The sequence below is a fragment of the Capricornis sumatraensis genome, chromosome 22 (assembly GCF_032405125.1).
Source record: "Capricornis sumatraensis isolate serow.1 chromosome 22, serow.2, whole genome shotgun sequence".
NCBI lineage: Eukaryota > Metazoa > Chordata > Mammalia > Artiodactyla > Bovidae > Capricornis > Capricornis sumatraensis.
Genome location: NC_091090.1, coordinates 33562485 through 33589202, shown reverse-complemented (window position 1 = coordinate 33589202; position 26718 = coordinate 33562485). Strand labels below are relative to the sequence as shown.

Genomic DNA, 26718 nt, shown 5'->3' with positions numbered 1-26718 from the left:
ATTGTGAGGCCAGAATCTGAAACTATACAAACAGCTCTAACCTGGAGATATGCATTGTTCAGTAGTTTGGAAGAAGGGTGTCCCTGGAGAGTAAGTAGACTGAAGTTGAGATAGATGTATTGGGATTGGGAGCACAAGAGTTCATTATCTATCTGTGGGAAACAAAGAAATGAATTTTCCCCTGGATTGATCTTGGACCCTGGAGTTCAGAACATTTGCCATTTCAGACTGGAAACTTCCCTAAAATACCCGTGTGTGCTAAGTCTCTTCAGACTCTTTGCAACCACATGGATTGTAGCCGGCCAGGCTCCTCTGTCTCTGGGCTTCTCCAGGCAAGAATACTGGAGTTGGGTAGCCATGCCTTCCTCCAGAGGATCGGATCAAACCCGTGTCTCTTATGACTCCTGCACTGGCAAGCATTCTTTACCACTAGTGCCACCTGGGAAGCCCCTTAGAATACCCAGAAAAGCACTATTTCCCTTTATAGATTTCTGCTGAGGTGACTGCCATTTTTTCCTCATTTATCATTTGTTTGTAGTTAAACAACTTTTATGTAAGCTCCAGTTTGAGGGTCTCTGATGGAAAAAGTGACCACCAGTGCATCAAGTTGTTAACCACTGGCAGTGAAGTCTAGTGAAATATTTTAGTGAAATCTTCTTCAGCCTCCTGCAACCTGGGTTAGGAAGGAGCTAGAATAAAAGAACCACAAAAGAACTTGAGTGATTAACTTTCTGACAAGGAATCAGGTGGTCTGTCCATTAGGTCAACACAGACCACCATTTGCTGATACTTTCAGATTCCATACAAGTGGGAATTGGATGGTTGGGAAAACTGTCACTTGCTTTTTATAACATTTTGGCAGTGGCAACTGCTGAGAATGCTTAGAGAGATTCGGTCAATAACAGCTAACAATGGGTAACCTTAGCGAACGGGCACGATTCCTTCCTGTGTAAGGTTAAGAAAGAATTGCCATAGCCAAGAAGATTGAGTGTGACAAAGATATTTCAGGCAGCAAGAGGTCTTAGGGTACGTTGGTATGAAGAATATATGAAAATGCGGGTACTGGGGATGGAACCCAGTGTCTCATGCATGCTAAGCACTGAGCCATACTCTCAGGTCCTCACTGAGTTCTCAGAAGATTTTTCATACCTTCTAGTGACCAGCATTGCATCTGAAGACCAAGTTATCAAACACAAAACAACCTTAAGTTCAATTCCTCTATTTCTAAACTCCTTAGCTTTATCCTCTCTCAGGCATAGTTGTTCCAGGAGAAAAAAAACCTTAATATAGAAAGAAAGGCACTGTTTCTGATTTGCAGTCAGCTTGTGAGGAACTTGCCTCAAAGTTGGATTCCCATCAGATTAGATTGCCTGAATTGCACTTCCATTCTATCACTTGGGTGAGTCCTGGGACAGAACATTCTCCTGCAATGTTTTGAATATTATTCTCTGTATTCTTTTGACTCTTGGATACATTACATACTTCAAAAAATAAAATAAAATTTACTTAAGTGCATGTGAAAATACTCCAAAATTGAGTATGAATAGAAAAATTCTAACTGTATTTCAAAAGGATAATATAACCTCATTCAAGAGAAAAATAGAGAACACATCCAAGTACATGTTTTACACAGTACTTGATCTCAATTGAAAAGACAAGAAAAAAAAGCAAACAAATCATAACCTCTATGTAGAAGGGTTATTATTTGTAGTGTTAAGGGTATGTCAGTTCTGATATTTTGTATGAATTTTACTTTTATTTGCTATGTGTGAATTTACCTTTGCATGATTGGGGAAATTAATACATATATTGTTGAAATTCAGGGCTTTCACTATGGGGTGAAGGAGGTAACAAGTAACTGTTGGCACTGGATAGAAGATGTATATGTGTGTGTGCATGCAAGTATGTATGTGTATGCAAGTATGTATGTGCTAGGAAAGCTAATATCTCAGTATCAATAAGTAATGCTAGCCCAATATCTTGATTTTTGAATATTGATCCCCACTAAAAGGAAACAGAGCTACCAGTAGGATTCACAGACTCTAGGACTGGACCAGAGATAGTATAATATGTACCTAAGATGCCTTTCCATACTATACTATGCTGTCGCTGCTGCTAAGTCACTTCAGTCGTGTCCGACTCTGTGTGACCGCAAAGACGGGAGCCCACCAGGCTCCCCCATCCCTGGGATTCTCCAGGCAAGAACACTGGAGTGGGTTGCCATTTCCTTCTCCAATGCAGGAAAGTGAAAAGTGAAAGTGAAGTCGCTCAGTCGTGTCCGATTGTTCGCGACCCTATGGACTGCAGCCTACCAGGCTCCCCCATCCATGGGATTTTCCAGGCAAGAGTACTGGAGTGGGGTGCCATTGCCTTCTCCATACTATAATATAAGTGCTCAAAAATCATGAGGATAATTCAAAAGGATCCAGAAACCAACATGAAGGGCCTCTCCTTGGTCAGATCGGGGGCACTTTGAGATGAATAATGACAATAAATGATTACAATCTTTGGATACTTAAATGAATAAATATGGAAGAAGGGAATTTTTTCCTTACAGTGGTATGCCAACTAATAAATGCAGGGGAAACAATGAAGTTTTAAAATCACCATTTACACGGAGAAGGATCCACTCCAGTTATTATTGCCTGAGAAATCTCATGAACAGAGGAGCCTGCCAGGCTACAGTTCATGGGGTCACAAGAGTTGGACATGGCTTAGCAACTAAACAACAAAAACATTTGTGATATGTCTGGCTTTCCTACTGTTATGGATTGTCATATCATTGTGGTTGGAAAATAAAGTTAGAGTAATTTCAATTATATTAAATTTGTTAAGACTTGTTTTGTGACCTAACACATTATCTATCATGGTGAGCATTCCATGTATGCTTGAGAAGAATGTGTATTCCAGGGGTATTGGATGAAATGTTCTGCATATGTCTATTAGGTTCATCTGATCTGATGTGTAGTTTAAGTCCAATATTTCCTTATTGATCTTAAAATGGGGAGATTACTTTGGATTATACAGCTAGGCCCGATGTACTCACAAGTGTCTTTAAAAGAGAGGGACAGAGGGATTTCACATACAGAGAGGAGAAGGCAGTGTGACCACGGTGGCAGAGACTGGAGTAAGGCTGCCACAGGCTAAGGAATGCCATCAGCCACCAGAAGTTGAAAGAGGCAAGATTGGACACACACACCCCCAGAGCCTTGGGAGGGAGCACCACTCTGCCAATACCCTGATGTCTGTCTAGTGATACTAACTTTGGATTTCTGGACTCCAGAAGGGTAAAAGAACAAATTACTATCGTTTTAAGCCGCCAGGTTTATGCTGACTTGTTATGGCCTCTGTCGGTTACTAATAGACTTGTACTCTGCCAGCTACCTTGAGAGGTTTTGAGGGTCATGAAGTTTAAACAGTGCACCACTGAAACGAATGTCTTAGGTTCTTGAGTAAAGGAAGAAAATACAACTCAAGCCACAGCTGGAGGTGCCGGGGATTGAACCCGGGGCCTCGTACATGCGAAGCACGCGCTCTACCACTGAGCTACACCCCCTCACTGAATTACCGCCTGTGAGGGTTCTTCAGGAAATAGCTTACCACATTCTCTGGGCGTCTCCCCAGCTGATGTTTGTTGTTTTAGCAGTATTATGCGTTGCAGCAGGATTTATGACTTCTTTAACACAAAGGAAATAAGGGAGTTGTGAATGATACCGATTCTTTCTTTAGCAAATAAAACTTGAAGTGGAACAAAAAATACTGAAAATGTGTCAGAAAATTGACCGAGTTTTCCTTAGATAAAACACTTCTTGCTATTTGATGTTTGTTTTCCAGGAATGTTAAGGACAAGATTTTAACGGGAAAACCCCAGGTGAAAATAAAAATCACCATCAATTCTTTCAGCGATTCATTCCCAACACTCTATTCATTTTTATTACATCCCAAAGGCAACTAAGAAGGTTCATAAAATGGTCTAGGAGAATAGTGCTCAAGGTATGAATTAAACGGGCAGATTCAGGGATGGAAAGAAGTGTGGAATTTTAAAGGCAAGTTAGTAGGTGGTAGTAAGACACAGGTTGGAGAGAACTACTGGGTTTACAGAGCAAGAAACAAAGTAGGAGGCACATAAAAAAGAGCCCCATCATTCAAGAAATAGGAAGAAAAGCAAAAAAGAAGTTAGTTGTTCTTTTGCATCCTTGGCAGTGAAAGTAAGGAGTCCTAAACACTGGCGATTCGTTTCGTCTTTTATATTTTTTCCTACCTGTTTTTGAAGACAATGGTCTGCTTTTCTGGTTGCCTGATGTCCTCTGCCAGCCTACAGAAGTTGTTTTGTGGAGTTTGCTCGGCGTTGAAATGTTCTTTTGAGGAATTTGTGAGGGAGAAAGTGGTCTTCCCGTCCTATTCCTCCGCCATCTTTATCTAATCCCCTCATGGCGATTCGTTTCATATATGATATTACACATGTTTCAATGCCATTCTCCCAAATCATCCCACCCTCTCCCTTTCCCACAGAGTCGAAAAGACTGTTCTATACATCTATGTCTCTTTTGCTGTCTCGCTACAGGGTTATCGTTACCATCTTTATAAATTCCATATATATGGATTAGTATACTGTATTGGTGTTTTTCTTTCTGGCTTACTTCACTCTGTATAACAGGCTCCAGATCATGATGATGTAATCACTAATCTAGAGCCAGACATCCTGGAATGAGAAGTCAAGTGGGCCTTAGAAAGCATCACTACGAACAAAGCTAGTGGAGGTGATGGAATTCCAGTGGAGCTATTTCAAATCCTGACAGATGATGCGGTGAAAGTGCTGCACTCAATATGCCAGCAAATGTGGAAAACTCAGCAGTGGCCACAGGACTGGAAAAGGTCAGTTTTCATTCCAATACCAAAGAAAGGCAATGCAAAAGAATGCTCAAACTACCGCACAATTGCACTCATCTCACATGCTAGTAAAGTAATGCTCAAAATTCTTCAAGCCAGGCTTCAGCAATACGTGAACCGTGAACTCCCTGATGTTCAAGCTGGTTTTAGAAAAGGCAGAGGAACCAGAGATCAAATTGCCAACATCTGCTGGATCATGGAAAAAGCAAGAGAGTTCCAGAAAAACATCTATTTCTGCTTTATTGACTATGCCAAAGCCTTTGACTGTGTGGATCACAATAAACTGTGGAAAATTCTGAAAGAGATGGGAATACCAGGCCACCTAACCTGCCTCTTCAGAAACCTATATGTAGGTTAGGAAGCAACAGTTAGAAATGGACATGGAACAACAGACTCATTCCAAATAGGAAAAGGAGTATGTCAAGGCTCTATATTGTCACCCTGCTTATTTAACTTCTATGCAGAGTACATCATGAGAAACGCTGGACTGGAAGAAGCACAGGCTGGAATCAAGATTGCCAGGAGAAATATCAATAACTTCAGATATGCAGATGACAGCACCCTTATGGCAGAAAGTGAAGAGGAACTAAAAAGCCTCTTGATGAAAGTGCAAGAGGAGAGCGAAAAAGTTGGCTTAAAGCTCAGCATTCAGAAAATGAAGATCATGGCATCCGGTCCCATCACTTCACGGGAAATAGATGGGGAAACAGTGGAAACAGTGTCAGACTTTATTTTTGGGGGCTCCAAAATCACTGCAGATGGTGACTGCAGCCATGATATTAAAAGACGCTTACTCCTTGGAAGAAAAGTTATGACCAACCCAGACAGTATATTCAAAAGCAGAGACATTACTTTGCCGACTAAGGTCTATCTAGTCAAGTCTATGGTTTTTCCTGTGGTCATGTATGGATGTGAGAGTTGGACTGTGAGGAAGGCTGAGTGCTGAAGAATTGGTGCTTTTGAAGTGTGGTGTTGGAGAAGACTCTTGAGAGTCCCTTGGACTACAAGGAGATCCAACCAGTCCATTCTGAAGGAGATCAACCCTGGGATTCCTTTGGAAGGAATGATGCTAAAGTTGAAGCTCCAGGACTTTGGCCACCTCATGCGAAGAGTTGACTCATTGGAAAAGACTCTGATGCTGGGAGGGATTGGGGGCAGGAGGAGAAGGGGACGACCGAGGATGAGATGGCTGAATGGCATCACGGACTCAATGGACGTGAGTCTGAGTGAACTCCGGGAGATGGTGATGGACAGGGAGGCCTGGCAGGCTGAGATTCATGGGGTCGCGAAGAGTCGGACATGACTGAGCGACTGAACTGAACTGAACTTCATCCACCTCATTAGAACTGATTCAAATGTATTCTTTTTAATGGCTGAGTAATACTCCAACTGGACCAGGCTGTGCACCCTGCATTAACCACATGTTACTTTTATTGTATTGGCATATAATCTTTAAAATTTCTACCCTATATTTCCTATGGTTTTCTCATACTAAGTTCCTGACTTTTCCACTCAATCCTCTTCTCCCTTGGAGAAGTCTACGATTGGAAAGGGGGAAAAATTCCATTTGGACCTAAGACCTAATATAATAAATAAAACCAATGGTGAAAATTCATGATATTCTTTTACATGTTTAGTCTATTTGCCTTTTGCAACTTGATGAATTCCTGTGCTTCAGTTCAGTTCAGATGCTCAGTTGTATCTGACTCTTTGTGACCCCATGGACTGCAGCACGCCAAGCTTCCCTGTCTATCACCAACTCCTGGAGCTTGCTCAGACTCATGACCATCAAGTTGGTGATGCCATTCAACCATCTCATCCTCTGTCATCCCCTTCTCTTCCTGCCTTCAATCTTTTCCAGCATCAGGGCCTTTCCCAATGAGTCAGTTCTTTGCATCGGGTAGTCAAGTATTGGAGTTTCAGCTTCAGCATCAGTCCTTCCAATGAATATTCAGGACTGATTTCTTTTAGGATTGGCTGGTTGGTTCTCCTTGCAGTCCAAGGGAACTCTCAAGAGTCTTCTCCAACGACACAGTTCAAAAGCATCAATTCTTCAGCGCTCAGTTTTCTTTATAGTCCAACTCTGACATCCATCCATGACTATCGGAAAAACCATAGCTTTGACTAGATGGACCTTTGTTGGCAAAATAATGTCTTTGCTTTTTAATAAGCTGTTTAGGTTGGTCATAACTTTTCTTCCAAGGAGCAAGTGTCTTTTAATTTCATGGCTGCAGTCACCATCTACAGTGATTTTGGAGCCCCCCAAAATAAAGTCTGTCATTGGTTCCACCGTTTCCCCGTCTATTTGCCATTAAGTGATGGGACCAGATGCCATGATCTTAGTTTTCTGAATGTTGAGTTTTAAGCCAACTTTTTCACTCTCCTCTTTCACTTTCATCAAGAGGCTCTTTAGTTCTTCGATTTCTTTCATAAGGGTGGCATCATCTGCATATCTGAGGTTACTGATATTTCTCCCAGCATCTTGATTCCAGCTTGTGTTTCATCCAGTCCAGCATTTCTCATAATGTACTCTGCATATAAGTTAAATAAGCAGGGTGACAATATACAGCCTTGACGTACTCCTTTTCCTATTTGGAATGAGTCTGTTGTTCCACATCCAGTTCCAACTGTTGCTTCTTGACCTGCATACAGATTTCTCAGGAAGCAGGAAAGGTGGTCTGGTATTCCTATCTCTTGAAGAATTCTCCACAGTTTTTTGTGATTCACACAGTCCTATGTTTGGAGCATGTGAATACATTTCTCTTAACGCAGTAGATACAAGTGGCCAAAAGACATCATAAAATTGTACTTTGAAAACAAAAAGAAAGAAAATATGTCAACAAGATAGAAAATGACCTATTACTCCTATTAAAGAAAGTCTGGCTCCTGAGTGCTAGCTCTTACTCTTTCTTTGAAGAGGTAAATCCCAAAATGAAGACATTTAACTTGGAAAATATTTTATCCTACTTAAAATGTTGATGAAATCAAAACTACAATGAGATATCACCTCACACCAACCAGAATGGCTATCCTAAAAGAATCCAGAAGCAATCTATACTGGAGAGGGTGTGGAAAGAAGGGAATCCTCCTACACTGTTGATGGGAATGTTAACTGGTACAGCAGCCATTATGAAGCAAAATATGGAGATTCCTTAAAAAACTAAAAATAGAGCTATCATATGACCCTGCAATCTCACTCTTGGGTCTATATCCAGATAAAAACATGATCTAAAAGAATACATGCACCTCAGTGTTCATTGCAGCACTGTTTACAGTAACAGAAGCAACCTAAATGTCTATCAATAGAGAAATGGATAAAAAAGATGTGGTACATATATTCAATGGACATATATACATATATACAATTCAGCCATTAAAAATGAAATAATACCACTTGCAGCAACATGGATGGACCTAGAGATTGTCAAACGGAGTGAAGTAAGTCAGACAGAGAAGGAGAAATATCGTATGACATCCCCTACATGTGGAATCTAAAAAACAACGGATACAAATGAACTTACAAAACAGAAAGAGACTCACAGACTTAGAGAACAAATTTATGGTTGCCAGCGGGGAAGGATGAGGAAAAGGGATACTTAGGGACTTTTGATGGACATGTATACACTGTTATATTTAAAATGTATAAGCTACAAGGACCAATTGGATAGCATATGGAACTCTGCTCAATGTTATGTGCAGCCTGGACAGGAGGGGAGTTTGGGGGAGAATGGATACATGTATATGTATGACTGAATTCCTTCAATGTCCACCTGAAACTATCACAACATTGTAAATAGGCTACAACCCAATACAAAATAAAAAGTTTTTTTTTAAAGTTGCTGAGCAGCAAGAAAGATATGAGCTTCCTAGTTCTTATTGGAAGTTAGCACCATCTTGACTGCAATACCTGCAAATCATTTTATTTAAAAGAAACTTGACATCTCATTCACTTACGTATACTGATTTAAAAAAGACTGGTAAATATCATATTACCACGAGAGGGGAAACAGTGTCAATTATAAGAATACAAAACTGGTTCAACAATAGAAATACATTTTTGCAATTGTTTTTACTACATTAGAATAGGAAGTTGGAAAATTATTAATAAAATAAGCCATATATTTATAATATATAATAATTTTAACCCACACTGGAGCACTCAAACCAGTGACTCTCAAATTTTAACGTGCAGAGGAAACACTTAGGGATCCTGTCGAAATGTTGGTTCTAATTCAGTAAGTCTGAGGGGGAACTGACATCTTGCATTCTAACAAGCTACCACCAACTGCTTTAGTCCAAGGACCCAGGGTCTGGAAAATTTCTTTCCGATAGAGGGCGCAACAGTCTCACATAAAATTACTTCTGTAACAACTAAATTATCTAGTTAAGTCGTATTCTCCGGTAAGAGTAAAAACAGACCAAAACTGGAAATTAATCTCTGACGTTTGAGATCTTCAGCCCAAGGTACTTCCCAATGGGGTTATTGATGCCTAAGTGTGACTTCTTCACATCCACTGATGAAAATAAATTTCTCAGTTTCCAAGTTAGGAACGCTGTCTTCTTGCTCAATCTGCAGTCTAATCACGGCCAACACGGCTCAGAGAACAAAACAGACCAAAAAAAAAAAAAATTGGCTTGAGATCGTGTGTTTTTCTTCTGTTAAATTCTGCCATCTTTGTCTCTTCTTTCCTGCTATTTAAATATTAATAAAACGGCAAAGTGAAACCAAAGGCAAAAAGGCTCGTCAATTTGGTGACAGGCTTTCTGTTCGGAATCTCGAGCTGTTGAATGAGCCCAGGCTTTGTCTTTTCGTTTCATCTTTTTCTTCTTACGCAGCCACCCTGACTATTGCTAAACCGGAGGAGTAGAAAAAGAACACTAACACTAGCAGCAAATAGGTTTACTTTCTTTTTGAGCAAGAGAAAGAATTCAAAAGTGGAGGTGCCGGGGATTGAACCCGGGGCCTCGTGCATGCTAAGCACGCGCTCTACCACTGAGCTACACCCCCTCCGCGGTACCAAACCCTCGGGAATATATTCAAGACAGAACACAGTTTTGGGTCAGTTTTACAAAAATTAACATTAGGCTAAAGTCTAGTGTGTCAAATTTCACTTATTTCCAAAAACCTTAAAACTAGAACTTAAATACAGGTCCTGTATTGTGCTTTGCTAAAAGAAGAGTAGATTGCATTCTAGACGGAGAGCCCCCGTTGGTGGTCCTGGGACCTTTTTGCTTCTGTCTGTCTGGAATCACTTCTCTGCCGCAGTTAGAAGAGCTTGATGAAATATTTTTTCTCCTTTCTTCACTTACTCTTTCCTAGGTGGAAAGCAACCAAATTAGCTCCAGAAGAGAGAAGATGGAAGGACAAATGGAGTGCCGTTTGTTTCGGCCGCCGAGAGAGGGGGTTCCTTGGCCACGATCGCACCCCTTTAGGGGTAGAATACAAGGCCATTTAAGAAGGTTAATGTGACGCGCCGACTGAACTGAACTGAACTGAATGTGATGCGCGTTAACCCTCGGTTAAAAACTCTTCGCACTGCTGGACTAGTTCACTCACCACATCCTTCTCACAGGCTCTGAGCCTCTCGCGTCCAGCCCCATAAACCAACAGAGCCTCAGTTAACCTTGGGAAAGTTGCTTAAACGGGCAAAAGACACAATAAGGTACTGAGGTAAATACTTCTCCAGTCAGAGATGAAAAGGATGTTGATAACAATAGCAAATAATGAACTCAGTTCATTATGAACTTTATTCATGTTAGAAATGAACAAAATAAGCCAAAAAGAAGAAAGGGTTGATAAAGACGAACGAGAAAATGAGGGTTTTTTTTTTTTTAAGTAGAACTAGTTAAAGAAAAAAAACTGGATATTTGAAAAGTCGACAAAGCTCTAACCATCATAATCAAGAAAAGGAAAAAAAAAGTGCAGACACACAAAATTAGAACTGATGGGAGGAAATATCTATCAAATAACTACCAAACAGAAAAGCTTTTTAAAAATCATAAAGACACAACTCAGCAAGTGACTTGAAAACTTTAGATGAAGTGGATTTTATAAATGCACTGTAACTTAGCATATTAAAAAGCAGAGACATTACTTTGCCAACAAAGGTCCATCTAGTCAAGGCTATGGTTTTTCCAGTGGTCATGTATGGATGTGAGAGTTGGACTGTGAAGAAAGCTGAGTGCTGAAGAATTGATGCTTTTGAACTGTGGTGTTGGAGAGGACTCTTGAGAGTCCCTTGGCCTGCAAGGAGATCCAACCAGTCCATTCTAAAGGAGATCAGTCCTGGGTGTTCATTGGTAGGAATGATGCTAAAGCTGAAACTCCAATACTTTGGCCACCTCATACGAAGAGTTGACTCATTGGAAAAGACTGATGCTGGGAGGGATTGGGGGCAGGAGGAGAAGGGGATGACAGAGGATGAGATGGCTGGATGGCATCACCGACTCGATGGACATGAGTTTGAGTAAACTCCAGGAGATGGTGATGGACAGGGTGGCCTGGCATGCTGTGATTCATGGGGTCGCAAAGAGCCGGACATGGCTGAGTGACTAAACTGAACTGATACCCAAATTACGTCTTGTAGAGACAGAAAGTCTAAACATGTCATTACTATAGAAAAACAGTTGAACAGGCAACTCCCCAAAAAGGGAACCAAGCACAAATACTTTCACAAAGAAAGTTTACCAATATCAGAAAATCATGATGCTACTTAAAATTTTCAAAGCATGGAGAAAGAAGGAGCTATTCCAGTTCATTTTATAACATGAGTACAATGTTCATCGCAAACTTTTTCAGTTTGCACAGAAAATGAAAAAAATAGTCTAATTTCACATAATACAGAATGTCCTGCTAAGTCACTTCAGTCGTGTTCGACTCTGTGCGACCCCATCGGGCTCCCCAGTCCCTGGGATTCTCCAGGCAAGAACACTGGAGTGGGTTGCCATTGCCTTCTCCAATGCATGAAAGTGAAAAGTGAAAGTGAAGTCGCTCAGTCGTGTCCAACCCTCAGCGACCCCATGGACTACAGCCTACCAGGCTCCTCCGTCCATGGGATTTTCCAGGCAGGAGTACTGGAGTGGGGTGCCGTTGCCTTCTCCCTACAGAATGTCCAAGTGGGGTTAATTCCAGAAATGCAAAGATCACTCATTATCAAGGAAGACATTAACAAAGATTCTCTCCTCTACCAATCTCTACTTAGGATTCCCTGAACTCTTTTCCAAATAGAACTTGACTTTTGGATTTCTGTTTTCTTCTCTGTGTTGTTTGTTCACTTTTAGCAAGAATCCTGTTAGGCTGGTTTGGCTAGAATCTTCTATTTGCCTATGGGGTTACCCTTTATATCTAATTGTGTTCCTCATCCTCTACCATCCCCTAGGTAATGTCTGATCATCTTGGACTGCTTTCAGCAGGAATCTTGTTCGGTTGGTTTAGCCAGAATTCTGCCTTACCTCAGATGTTTCCTCTTAGTAATTTTCTATCCACTGACCCTCAACCCACCCTCCCCTTCTCCTTAGCTATAAATTCCCACTTGCCTATGCTGTATTTGAAATTGATTCTAATTCTGTACTGAGGCCTTTCCCCATATCACAATATTCCTGAATGAAATCATTTTTACCTCTTATCTACCATCCAGCTCTGGTTTATTTTTGACAATATTAATATAATCCATCAAATTAATAAAAGTAAGGAGAAAAACCATACATGATCATCTCCATAGTTGCACAATAGGCACTGACAAAAGCCAACATATATTCAACACTATAGAGGATTGAATAATGTTTGGCAAAAATTCATGTCCACTTGGAACCTGAAAATGTGACCTTATTTATAAATAGTGTCTTTAAAGATATAATTGGTTTAAAAGACATCATATTGGATTAGGGTGAGTTCCTAAATCCAATGACTGATGTCCTTACAAGAAGAGAACATGCAGAGACAGAGATACAGAGGGATCAAGGACGTATGACGATGGAGGCCGAGATTAGAGTGATGCAGCTACAATCCAAGGATTGCCAGGAGCCACCAGAAACTAAGATGAGGCATTATTTGAAAAGAGATACAGATGTAAGGCAAATCTGGTGAATTAAAAACTAGGAAAAAAATTAAAAAAAAAAAACCACACAACTCAGAAGCATGGCAGCAGGAAGAACTCCATGAATGTGCTCATCAGAGAATTTGTGGAAATTTTATAAATTATCCGGAAATGGTTCTAAGGGCATATGTCATATTGAGAAAGGTTAATTCAAGAAAATGTACTAAAGTTCAGTAATAACAATGAGAATCTTTGTCATTTGAATCACAACCTACTCCCTCCCTCTCTCTTCCCAGGCCAGGCTGACAGAAACTCTACTCCAAACTATACAGCCAAGGAAACAAAGTTCCCCCTCCCCCAACCCATGGCACCCCACTCCAGTACTCTTGCCTGGAGAATCCCATGGACGGAGGAGCCTGGTGGGCTGCAGTCCATGGGGTCACTAAGAGTCGGACACGACTGAGCGACTTCATTTTCACTTTTCACTTTCATGCATTGGAGAAGGCAATGGCAACCCACTCCAGTGTTCTTGCCTGGAGAATCCCAGGGACAGGGGAGCCTGGTGGGCTGCTGTCTATGGGGTCGCACAGAGTTGGAAACGACTGAAGCGACTTAGCAGCAGCAGCAGCAGCAGCAGCAGTATCTTTCCTCCATTTCTAATCATACCCCCAGCTCTTTCTTGCAGAGACTAAGTTCTGGGAAAGTGCAGCTAAGAGGTGAGGGCTCTCATCTTTCCACTCATGGAAAACGGATTCTATTTTATTGCGGGGCCCCTTCGTCCCCATCATGAGACAGAGGTTCCAGGACAGAAGAGAGCTGCCAAGAAGACCTAAGGCTGTTGCCTCTTGCCCAGCACCCAGCTACTATAACAGGAATGTTACTCAGAAAGAAGTATGCTACTGTCTGCCCCCAGCTGAAAAGCTAAAGGGAATCCTTCAAGTTGAAGCAAGAAGCTGATCAGCAGCAATACAAAACTGAACAAAAATATACAACTCCTTGGTAAAGGAAAACAGACAGATAAATATAGAATCCTGTAAAATTGTAATGTAGATGTATAAGTCATCTTTAAATCTGGTATAGAATTTAAAAAGCATAAAACTTAATTATGACTCTAAGTTAATGATTACACCATATAAAAGATATTTTGTGTCATCAATAACAAAGTAAGAGATGGCAAAGGTTATTATAACTTTTAGATGTTTTATGTAATTGCATTGATAACCACAAACAGCTATAGAATATACACAAAGGGAAATGAGAAGGAAATCAAAGCATGTCTATCTCAATCAGTTGCAGCAGCTATAACAGAATCCTCATGTATTCTAAAATAAGCCCCCTCATTCTAATAAATATTAAATCTATTGAAAATCAGGAATTTGAATAGAAGTCAAAATAATTTGGTTGAGGAGAGAGAGAAATTATTGATGCCATGTGCTGTTTTTGGTACGAGGTAGCTGTTTTCAACCAAGAAAGAAAAAAGAGAGAGAGAGACAGAAAATATTCATAGGTGGTAAGAGTTCTGTTGCCTTTTTAATTTTCTGGTTAAAAACTGAAAGGAGATTCTGATTTAAATCCCAAGAGGTCCTCTTGAGGCTTTTGCCCTGAAGCATGATTTAAAGTGGGGAACTGCTTTTCATACACTAGGTCCCTCTCACTACACTGTCCCAGAGACCAAGCAGTCATATTTACTTAGAACCGATGGTTCTTCTCACGTTGGCACAGTTGTTTGTCTCAGCAGTTTTTGTAAGCTCTGAAAAGACATGGATCATGTGAGCAAGAACCTACCAATGTGGAAATTCTAAAAAAGAATCCAAAAAATGCAGACCAGTTGTCTAGGCTAACTGCTAAGCTTTTCAGAGGCAGGAGGTCTGGTGAGGTCAGATATGTGGGTATTCAAAAGCTGATGAGGCAGACTGAGATCACCAGAGTTATCTGTTGATATGACTGTATTAATGAGTCTCCTAAGATCCCTCTGTCAGGTAGAGAAAGGGGGCTTATATCCCTACTTACATACGCTGACTAATGTTCCCCTGAGACAACTCTGATTTGTTGATGATCTATATCTTCAAAAATTCAAGGTATACTGTGCTGGAGACATAGCAACTTCTTAGCACTCTGTAAAGGAAGGTACCCCTTTGCCAATATCTACTCAGATGACTGCATTAATAGTTTTAAAGTGAGGATCTTTACTAAAGATTTAGGAGGTAACATCTATACTGAGAGTACATATAATCTCGGCTTTTTGTGATTTTGGAATGCTATAATATAGAAACATGGAGATTTTTATTTGTCTTGGCAATCTCAATTAAAAATTGGAAAATATTGGGAGTTCCCTGGCTGCCTAGTGGTTAGGAATCTAGACTTTCACTGCCATGGCCTGAATTCAATCCCTGGTCAAGGAACTGAAAGAAGGCATGGCCGTCTCCTCAAGAAACGAAAATGCTAATGATTTTTTAGAGGAAAAACAGTTCAGTTATGAATAGTGACTGGAGAAAAAAATGGCAACCCACTCCAGTACTCTTGGCTGGAAAATCTCGTGGCCAGAGGAGCGTGGTAGGCTATAGTCCATGGGGTTGCAAAGAGTCGGACACGACTTCACTTCACTTCACTTCATGAATACTGAATCCTACTCTAAAGGCAGAATTTTGAAGCTAAAGAAAAATGCCAAGAAACATGATTTTAAGAATCTAGAAGGACATATTAAAAAACAACAATCTACCATTACAGGGAAATTTTGGCCATCTCAGAACTCGTACATAGGAACGGATTTTGGTGTTCCCAAGGTGACCATTTGGTGGCACCTAAGTCATTCTCCAGAACTTTGATGCTTTACATCATGTACAGGAAAGCATTTACAACGGCAAGGACAAATTCCTCCATTCTCCAAAGTTATTATTAGAAATACCTACCAAGAAGCTCTTTAGGTAGCTGAATCTTTGCTATCTGTATTTATCATACCTCCCCTCCCAAAAAAGAAAAAAAAACCACAAACTGAAGTTATGGCAAGGCTTCAGTCCTTTATCTCAAAGACACTTTGGATATTTACAAATAAATTTCAGTTGTCCAAATGTTTAAAAAATTAACTGTGTTTCACATTCTACTTTGTCAGGTAAAAAGGGCAGAACTTATTTAACACAATAAGAACTCTATCTAGATATGAAGCTTATATTATAATTTAAAAGTTACCCAGGAACAATAAGTTAAAGAAGCGCATATAAAATATAAAAACAGAAGGAGGGAGCGGGGAAAGAAGGGGAGGCTGTAATGGGGAAAGAGTGGTAGGGAAGAACAAAGGAAAGCTTTCCTTCCTCTCCTCAAATCTATTCCTTGACCCAGCAACAGCCCAGAAAACGAAGGGATCTAAAGAAAATTTCCTGTGGACTTCACATTTGCTCTTATTTTTTCTGCTTTCTGTGTTTCCTGCTCTTAGATGATACTGCGAAATGTAACTATTGTAATTGGACTTGTTAATTTGGTACCTCGCATGTTTTTCGGTTTCCGCAGTCTTGTGCGGCTTGGTACTTCCTCAGCCTCTTTAATCATGTCTTTTGCCAGCTGACTCAGCTACCCAAGGTGGTGTTAAGGCCCTAGGGCAAAAATGGGTCCATATTAAAAATAAAATAGTTCTTGTTTTTTGTGTGACTTAAAAGGCCTGAAAGAGAACAAAAGAACCAGAAAACACGACAGGTGGTGGACGTTCTTAAGAAATGCGGATGCGTCTATTGCTGTTAGAACCCAAAACGCAAGAAAATTGGAGGTGCCGGGGATTGAACCCGGGGCCTCGTGCATGCTAAGCACGCGCTCTACCACTGAGCTACACCCCCTCCCGCCGCAGTGGTTTCAGAATTATTCCTATGACCCATCGATATATTTTCCGCAAAAGAAATTTTACATCATGAAATTCAATTTTTGAACTTTCTCTACTGAATACTGTCTTGTAACTAGGCTATAAGAACGAAAACTAAACATTATACCGAAAGTGCCGTCTGGTCCTGAGCTCTCTCACTACGGGTCACCCTCTCGGACACCAGCTCGACGGCCATGCCTGTGGCGAAGGGGGAGCTCCTGACTGGCCGCCCCCAGGGGGAGGTCTGGGCTAAGACCTCTGCTTAAATACGTTGCCAGAAAACCGAAAGTATAATGCCGGAGGATAAAAAGAAGCCCTAAACGGAGCCATAGGGTTTTAGGTCCAGGTAGGAGAGAAGACTGGGAAGCAATCGTGACAGGCCCGCTTCGGTCGCTTCTCTCATTCAGGTAAGTTCCCGCGTCAAGACTCAGAGTCGGGAACACGCATGGTGGCTGCGTCTCCCGAGCTTTTAACCTCGGGTCTCGAGAACCACCGAGACGTGCGCGTGGAAGAGGAGAGAAAGAAACCGAGCAGCCTTAGAGCGCCCCCTGTCGGAACGGAACGGTACCCAGAAGGAAGGCGTTTTAAGGCGTAGGCTTGATCGCAAAATGATTTAACTGTATAAACCCTTCAGGCTCCTGCAGTAGTTAGACCCCTTGACCTCCGAGGGGCAACCCTCAGGGCCCTTCTCGCCGTTCTCTGACCCTGGGTACCAGGGTCAACCCAGAAATAAGTATTGGGGGCAAATCCTAATTCATTTTGCAGCTAAGCTTTCTTCTGATTCTCACTCCTGTGGACTCTTGGAGACCTGAAATCACCACCGCCCTTTCGGCTCCTCCCCAACTCCGGATCTGGCCGTCCTGGCGGATCCGACCCGGCCGAGCCCCAGAGGACTTGCGGGGGTCATTGGATTTTGGTGTTCAGTCGCTCAGTCGTGCCCGACACTTTGCGACCCAGTGGACTGCAGCACACCAGGTTTCCCTGTCCTTCATCTCTCGGAGCTTGCGCAAACGCCTGTCCATTGAGTCTGTGATGCCATCCAATCATCTCTTCTCCTTCTGCCTCTGGATATACAATGCTTGGGCCACAGGCGACTCTCAGAGAGGCTAAAGGGACATATGAATGCTTTTTAGACAACACTGTGGAGGGGGGAGGGGATTGTCGGGGGGATCCATAAAGATGGAAAATCACCTGGAGGAACTGAATAAAACTATGGATTGCTGGGCCCCACTCTCTAGATGCTGAGTGCTCTCAGAATCTTGGGTTCTTAAGTTATTCAACTGAAAAAGGGAACCTCCTACACTGTTGGTGGGAATGTAAGTTGGTGCAGCCACTATGGAAAACAGTATGTTGGTTCCTCAAAAAACTAAAACAGAGTTGCCATTTGATCCAGCAATTCCACTTCTGAGCATATATCCAGACAAAACTACATTTCAAAAAGATACATGCACCCCTAGGTTCATTGCATCCCTATTTACAATAGCCAAGACATGGAAGCATTCTAAATGCCCATGGACAGATGAATGGATAAAGAAGATATGATGCATATATACAATGGAATATATCTCAGCCATAAAAAAGAAGCAAAGAAGGGTGAAAAACAAAAAAAAAAAGCAAACAAAACAAAAACAAACAAACAAAAGAAACAATGCCATTTGCAGCAGCATGGATGGACCTAGAGGTTATCATGTTAAGTGAAGTAAGACAGTGAAAGACAAATATCATATGATACCACCTATATACGGAAACTAAAATATGACAAACAAACTTATCCATGAAACAGAAACAGACTCACAGAAATAGAGAGGAGACTTGTGGGGGAGGGGGGAAGGGATTGAGAGTTTGAGATTTGCACATGCAGATTTGGAGAAGAAAATAGCAACCCACTCCAGTATTCTTGGCTGGAAAATTCCATGGACAGATGAGCCTGACTACAGTCCATGGTGTCTCAAGAGTTGGACATGACTTGGCAACTAAACCACCACCACCAGGTGCAGACTGTTCTATATAGAATGGGTAAACATCAAGGTCCTACTGTACAGCACAGGAAACTATATGTTCTGTAGTAAGCCATAATGGAGAAGAATATAAAAAAGAATGTGTATATATATATACATATATATGTGTGTGTATATATATGTATGTATAAATGAATCATTTTGCTGTACAGGAGAAATTAGCATTGTAAGTCAACTATATACTTCAATAAACTTTTAAAAATTATAAATGTCCCTCAATTGAATCTGATAAACAAACTTAAACAAACTAGTTTGGGAACAACTGGACCTGAAACTCTAGGAACAGAAACTGACATGAACTAGGATCCTGAAAAAGTTAATACAGGAGGAGGAGAAAACAAGAAGGGAAAAGAGGGCACCGGCGAGCAGGAGACAGAAAGGTGGGAGGAAGACTGCTGAGGAGTGAGTCTTTCAAAGCTATGGTAAACAAAACAGTATGGTAAGGTACTGGCATAAAAAAAGACACACAGGACCTTCCCTGGTGGTTCAGTGGTTAAGACTCCAAGCTTCCTGGGCAGGGAGGGGAGAAGGGAGGGGGAAGGGTGGCATAGTTGATCAGGGAACTAAAGATTCCTGGTGGGGTGCACCAAAAAGATATAATTCAGTTGCTTTTCATATTAAGGGCTACCCTAGCTCAATGGTTGGAGAAGGCAATGGCACCCCACTCCAGTACTCTTGCCTGGAAAATCTCATGGGCGGAGGAGCCTGGTAGGCTGCAGTCCATGGCTGAGCGACTTCACTTTCACTTTTCACTTTCGTGCATTGGGGAAGGAAATGGCAACCCACTCCAGTGTTCTTGCCTGGGGAATCCCAGGGACAGGGGAGCCTGGTGGGCTGCCATCTATGGGGTCGCACAGAGTTGGACATGACTGAAGTGACTTACCAGCAGTAGCAGCAGTAGCTCAATGGTAACAATCTGCCTGCAGTACAGGAGACCCAGGTTTGATCCCTGGGCTGGGAAGTTCTCTGTAGAAAGGAATGGAGACCCACTCCAGTATTCTTGCCTGGAGAACTCCATGGAGAGAGGAGCCTGGTAGGCTACTGTCTATGGGGTCTTGAAGAGTTGGACAGGACTGAGTGATTAACACTATGATAAAATATCTAAAATTTAAAAATGAATTAAAAACTTGAACAATGAAGAGGAGGAAGGAATAAAAAGTACCCCCCAAAAGGTACAAAATTGAGTTCAGTTCAGTTCACTTTAGTCATGCAGTTGTGTCCGACACTTTGAGACCCCATGAATCACAGCACGCCAAGCCTCCCTGTCCATCACCAACTCCCGGAGTTCACTCAAACTCATGTCCATCGAGTCGGTGATGCCATCCAGCCATCTCATCCTCTGTCGTCCCCTTCTTCTCCTGTCCCCAATCCTTCCCAGCATCAGAGTCTTTTCCAATGAGTCAACTCTTCGCATGAGGTGGCCAAAGTACTGGAGTTTCAGCTTCAGCATCAGTCCTTCCAATGAACACCCAGGACTGGTCTCTTTTAGAATGGACTATTTGGATCTCCTTGCAGTTCAAGGGACTCTCAAGAGTCCTCTCCAACACCACAGTTCAAAAGCATCAGTTCTTCGGCGCTCAGCTTTCTTCACAGTCCAACTCTCACATCCATACATGACCACTGGAAAAACCATAGCCTTGACTAGACAGACCTTTGTTGGCAAAGTAATATGAGTTACGGGAGATCAGTTTTTGCTTGCAAATGAAATGGATGCCAAGATGAAAATCCAAGAGAATCCACTAAGGAGTTTAGACTTCAAAAGTTTGTTTTCTCCTCTGGAATATAGTCACCTGTTTCCAAAGAGTGCAACTTGTGCAAAACTCATTTCCAGCTAGCATCAATAGCTTGCCTTTAAATTTCTAAATTTGTTTGTTAGAAGGTATTAAGATTCCTTCAGTCTATATTTTCACTCCTGACCAAACGATTATTAATAAGATCATAAACTCTAAAATGTTCTTTTCTTGAAATCATGTGTCAGAATGGTTTCATTTCTGCAGTATCGTCCATAACAGAACTGAAAATGGCAGGTCTGTAGCTTGTTGAGCTTTACATCTGCCTCCATTTCCTTTTTACCTCTCTGAAATGTAAACTCTAAAGTTTTAAACTCTAAAGTTCTTTTTATGCAGTGCAAATACTGTGATTTCTATATATGATTGGGGGAAGAAAAATCTGTTAAGCAGTCAAAGTAGTGGAGGCAAAGGAGAGGGACAGAGTTGATTTACAGAGAATGTGTGAAGATGAAATTTGGGGACAAATAAACCTGACCATTATCTAGATTTCTGAGAAAAGAAGATGCATTCCTTCTTCCCGTTTCAATTCAGTTCAGTCCAGTCAGTAGAAAAGCCCCCCACCCAGCCCTGTCTACATAAGTTTTGTACTTTACGTGAGACGGGTTTCTTACAGTTGGCCGCGTGGCCTAATGGATAAGGCGTCTGATTCCGGATCAGAAGATTGAGGGTTCGAGTCCCTTCGTGGTCGCTTCTTTTTCTGTTTGCTGGTCTGATTCCCTGCCAGGTTGGAGAGGCTTAAAATCTGATTTGCTTCCTCTCCCCTCTTGATGCTGTTGTCCGGTTGTGAGTGAGTTCAAACAATTAATCGAGCAATGCGTTCTTATTTAACAATTATATATTGGAGGCCTGATGTTTGACGAGTGCTTTAGGCATGAACGAGGAGGGAATAGCACGTGTCCTCAAGGAGCTTACTTTCTACCGAACCCGACAAATGGAATAAACACAGAAACAAAATAACTAAAACTTGTTTCATGTCCTATGAAATAAATAATTTATAGGCTGAAATAAAAAATTAGGGATGGGGGCTTCTTTAGACAGAATTTTATTATTCCTGGCTTAAGGGATAATACTGCTAACTTGCTGAGAATATGAAGGCACTTGGTCTTTACAAAGCTGAAATACTGAACTTTTGAGGGGGCAGGGATCACTTAAAAAATCAACTAAATGGGGAAATGACGAGCTAAATTTCTGGGAACAAATATCTGACTAGGATTTCCATAATTGTAGCTCTGAATGGTTTGAAATAGATGTTCTCCAGATTTTCATTAGCTACCATAAACATAATTGCCTCTACCTCCTCCCTTTAGAAAAGCATAAAGGCAGAAGCCACCAAAGGCTTTCATTCCAGCTGAACTGTCCTCTGGAGCAACTTCTGTGTAGTCATGAGACCTTAAGTTTTTAGCAAGAGCGCAAATGCCAGAAATAGAACTGAACAGCAGGGAGGGTCTTCAAATAATTTGAAAACAGAACTATGGTATGATCCAGCAAACTCCATTTGTGGGTATATATTCAAAAGATTTGAAAATAGAGTCTCAAAGAGATATTTGCACCCATGTTCATAGCAGCATTATTCACAACAGCCAAGAGGTAGAATGAACCTAAATATCCTTAGAAGGATAAATTGATGAATAAAATGTGGTATATACCACGTAATATTATTGTCTTAAAAGAAAGAAATAGACCTTGAGGACATTATTCAAAGTGAAATAAGCCATTCACAAAAAGACAAATACTGTATGATTCCATTGACACATGTGTTCAGTTCAATTCAGTCACTCAATTGTGTCCGACTCTTGTGACCCCATGTACTGCAGCACACCAGGCTTCCCTGTCCCTCACCAACTCCCTGAGTTCACTCAAACTCATGTTCATCAAGTTGGTGATGCCATCCAACCATCTCATCCTCTGTCATCCCCTTCTCCTCCCGCCTTCAATCTTTCCCAGCATCAGGGTCTTTCCAAATGAATCAGTTTTTCGCATCAGGTGGTCAAAGTATTGGAGTTTCAGCTTCAGCATCAGTCCTTCCAATGAATATTCAGGACTGATTTGCTTTAGGATAGACTGGTTGGATCTCCTTGCAGTCCAAGGGACTCTCAAGAGTCTTCTCCAACACCACAGTTCAAAAGCATCAATTCTTCAGTGCTCAGCTTTCTTTATAGTCCAACTCTCACATCCATACGTGACTACTGAAAAAACCATAGCTTTGACCAGATGGATCTTTGTTGGCTAAGTAATGTTTCAGCTTTTTAAAAAGCTGTCAAGATTGGTCATGATTTTTTTTTCCAAGGAGCAAGTGTCTTTTAATTTTATGGCTGCAATCACCCATCTGCAGTGATTTTGGAGCCCCCCAAAATAAAAGTCTGCCACTGTTTCCACTGTTTCCCTGTCTATATGCCATGAAGTGATGGGACCAGATGCCATGATCTTAGTTTTCTGAATGTTGAGTTTTAGGCCAACTTTTTCACTCTTCTCTTTCACTGTCATCAAGAAGCTCTTTAGTTCTCCAAAGATATATAGTCCAGATATACGTGTTTGAAGGAAGCAGCAGGTCACCATTACCCCTTACAGAATTAGGAAAACAATATTATCCTTTAAGGAATTACACCGCTGGCATAGTCAAGCAGACATTCCTATCTTTGTACAGGTGCACATTGTACATTAAAGAGGGTCCTGTCAGACAGGGACTATGTTATGTTCAAATTTTCTTGTGCAGCCCTAAAAACTTAAATCCTATTCCATCATAGAGTATATGAAATAATCAAATTCATAGAAACAAGTAGAATGGTGATTACCATTTTATGGGAGGGAAGTAAAAATGACAGTTGTTTAATGGGTACAGAATTTCAATTTTGCAAGATAAGGGTTCTAGAGATCTGTTCCACAGCAATATGAATATTCCTAAAACTACTGAACAGTACATTTACAATGGTTAAGACTTTTTTTTTTACAATAAATAAATATTTGTTAAAAAACCAGTTGGCTATAAATGTATGGGATGATTTCTGGATTCTCAATTGCATTATATGTTCGTCTTTATGCCATTACCATATCATGTTGGTTACTATAGCTTTATACTAAGTTTTGAATTGAGGAAGTCTGAGTTCACCTTTGTTCTTCTTTTTCAAGATTTTTATATTGCAATTTGGTATGAATGTGAAGATTGGCCTTTTCTGTAAAAAAAAGTTTTTGGAATTTTGATAGAAATGAAATTGAATCTGTAGATCACTTTGGATAGTATTAACATCTTAACAGTATTAAGTCTTCCTATTTAGGAACTTGGAATCTCTTTCCACTTATTTGACTCTTCTTTAATTTCTGTCATCAATGTTTTGTAGATTTCAGTGTACAAGTCGTTCATTTCATTGGTTAAATCCATTCGTGGGTATTTTATTCCTTATGTGCTATTATAATTGAAGTTGCTTTCATAATTTTCTTTTTGGTTTGTTTATTGCTGATATAGAAACACAACTGACTTTGTATGTTGATCTTATACTCTGCAACTTTGCTGAATTCATCTATCAGTTGTAGAAGTTTTCTTGTGATCATGTCATGATATTGCCATCTGTAAACAGAAACAGTATTACTTCTATACTTTCCATTTGAATGACTTTGATTATTTTTCTTGTCTAATCGCTTGAGAATGATGTTAGCTGTAGTTTTTTCTATAAATGTTCTTTATCATATTGAAGAAGGGCATGATATTTTAAGTGGTGAAATACAGTTTGCTTCTCACCTCATGTTCCATGAAATGGAGATATCTGTAATAAAAATGTATGAAGTTGGGTTAAAACAGGAATATGGTCATTTCAAGTGCTACCTTTTTATATCATTTATAAGAAATTGAAGGATACTAGAGCTGATGAGTTAACTGACTTCTCTAGTAAATTTCATAGAGAAATCAGACTTGTACTATGGCTTTCCTAGGAACCCTCTGATGGTAGACCACACTCATCTCATTTACAGTCAGATCTCCATATCTGCAGGTTCTGCAGCCACGGATTATAACAACTCCATATCAAAAATGATCCGAAAAAATATTCCAGAAAGCTCCAAACAGAAAAACTTGAATTTACCATGCACCACCAACTATTTACATAGCATTTATGCTGTACTAGGTATTTAATCGAGATGATTTAAAAGTATAAAAGAGAATATGTGTAGGCTATAAGCAAATAACTATGCCACTTTATATGAGACTCAAGTATCCATGGATTTTGGCATCTGCTGGAGGCCCTGGAACACCATGGATACAAAGAGACAACTGTATATCCACTCATCAATAGGCTTGTGTTGTAGTGGTTATAGTTTGGTCACATTTGGACCTGCTTTCTATATTGGGTATTCCACATTTTTTTTAAAGTATCTTTTTAAATTTCAGCTGGAGTTATCCATAATTTAGTTGAATTTTTAACTTCACTTTAAAAACCTTAGACTTGCTTTATGCTAGTCAATATTGGTTCGGTTGATCATATGAAATCAGTTACTAGGATGAAGTTTATCATTCTAATAGCTTGGTCAAACCTTCACTTATTGATACTTTAACTTTTAATTTCTTGTCAAATTATGGAATGCTTTACAAATTTGCGTGTCATCCTTGAGCAAGAGCCATACGACTCATTTCCAGCTTTAGTATGTGTGCTGCCAAGGTGAGCACTATTCTGCATTATTTATTCACATTTTAAAAGCCAAACAAGTCAGGCACTCATTCCTGCAAACAATTTTTAGCTAGTATGCAATCATGTGTTTTATAACTTTTTGGACATAATGAGCATCTTTTTCTGAAACAGAAAGCAGGGAATCATGAGTAATATAAACAACTATTTTTACAAGGGAAGTCTCAGAGTAAGTGAATACTTCCAATATTTCACCTATCTTCTGAGTTTCAAAGTTTTCAAATAGCTACAGGCTTTAATTTTCAAATAAACCAGCTTTCTTTTCACCCACCTAGTCTCTTACATTTTGACTATTTCAGGATAAAAATCAGTGATCAAACAAGTAGAGTCATGTGTGGTCATAATGACAGAAATACATTATCATGCATATATGAATCTTCAATAGCTGGCATTAGTCTTGGGATCTGGGATATGTATGTTCTTCTCCTGAGAGATAAGGAAATCCTGGAATATGGTGTTCCTGAGCAGAATCAGTCATTTGACTGGAATATAAGCAGCATAGGGTATAAATTTATTTTACTCATTTTAAAAAATTAAATTTTAATTTTAATTCTATCCTATTCCATTTTATTTTTATACTTTTACTGCCATGGCTCCAGAACTGCATTCCTTGGTACATAAAAAGCACTCATGATATACTCGTTGGAAGAATGGTGATTAAAAATACCCTAAATGTCTAGGGGGAAAAAAAAGTGGATAAATGTGTACCGCTTTGCAACATTTCATTCTAAGGAAAAAGATTGTGTTTACACGGAAAGAGCCCAAGATACATTAGGTTTAAAAAAAAAGTCAGAGAATGGTATACTTCCTATGACTGCATTTCTGTAAAAACAAAATATTTATATATTATATATACATGAATTCAGAGAAAATAGAGTGTACAAAATATAAGAAAATATTGTTGGTGGTTAGATTTGGAGGAGGAGGAAGGTATAACTTTCATATTTTATTCAGGAGTTAAAACGGCACTCAATTTTGACTAGGAAACAAAACAATAATTATTATATGCCAGCGAGGGTGTGATTGTGCCTAATTTACAAAGGAAATGTTTGAGAACTAATTCATGACTTTTGAACACGGAGAGACCATGTTCAATATAAAATAAATAGATCTGTATTAAAATCCATAATTTTATATTTATATAAGATTTATAGATCCATAAAATCCATAAATCTATTATCCTTCAATTTCTTATAAATAATATAGATCCATAGATCTATATTAAAATCAATAAAAATCCAATAGATGTATATTAAACATCCATATAAAATATCTTTGCAGGCAGGAGTGTGCAGTGGTAAAGAATGCTCCTGCCACTGTAGGAAACTCAAGTGACGCGGATTCCACCCCTGGGTGGGGAAGATCCCCTAGAATAGCAACCTGCTCCAGTATTCTTGCCTGGAAAACACTATGGATACAAGGAGACTGGAGGGCTTCAGTCCATGGGGTCCCAAAGAGCTGGAC

The 26718-nt window shown here is 40.2% G+C and overlaps 1 protein-coding gene and 4 non-coding genes across 5 annotated transcripts in view; 1 reads left to right on the top strand and 4 right to left on the bottom strand.

Moving 5' to 3' along the window:
* The window catches only part of LOC138069278 (zinc finger protein 184-like), a 1142341-nt gene that overhangs the window by 1056694 nt on the left and 58929 nt on the right, over positions 1-26718 (bottom strand). The gene's annotated exons all lie outside the window — the stretch shown is intronic.
* TRNAA-CGC (transfer RNA alanine (anticodon CGC)) lies at positions 3485-3556 on the bottom strand. Its single transcript has one exon. It is a non-coding gene; the product is annotated as a tRNA-Ala (tRNA).
* TRNAA-AGC (transfer RNA alanine (anticodon AGC)) lies at positions 9827-9898 on the bottom strand. The gene has a single exon. It is a non-coding gene; the product is annotated as a tRNA-Ala (tRNA).
* Positions 16679-16750, bottom strand: TRNAA-AGC (transfer RNA alanine (anticodon AGC)). Its single transcript has one exon. It is a non-coding gene; the product is annotated as a tRNA-Ala (tRNA).
* Positions 21197-21269, top strand: TRNAR-CCG (transfer RNA arginine (anticodon CCG)). The gene has a single exon. It is a non-coding gene; the product is annotated as a tRNA-Arg (tRNA).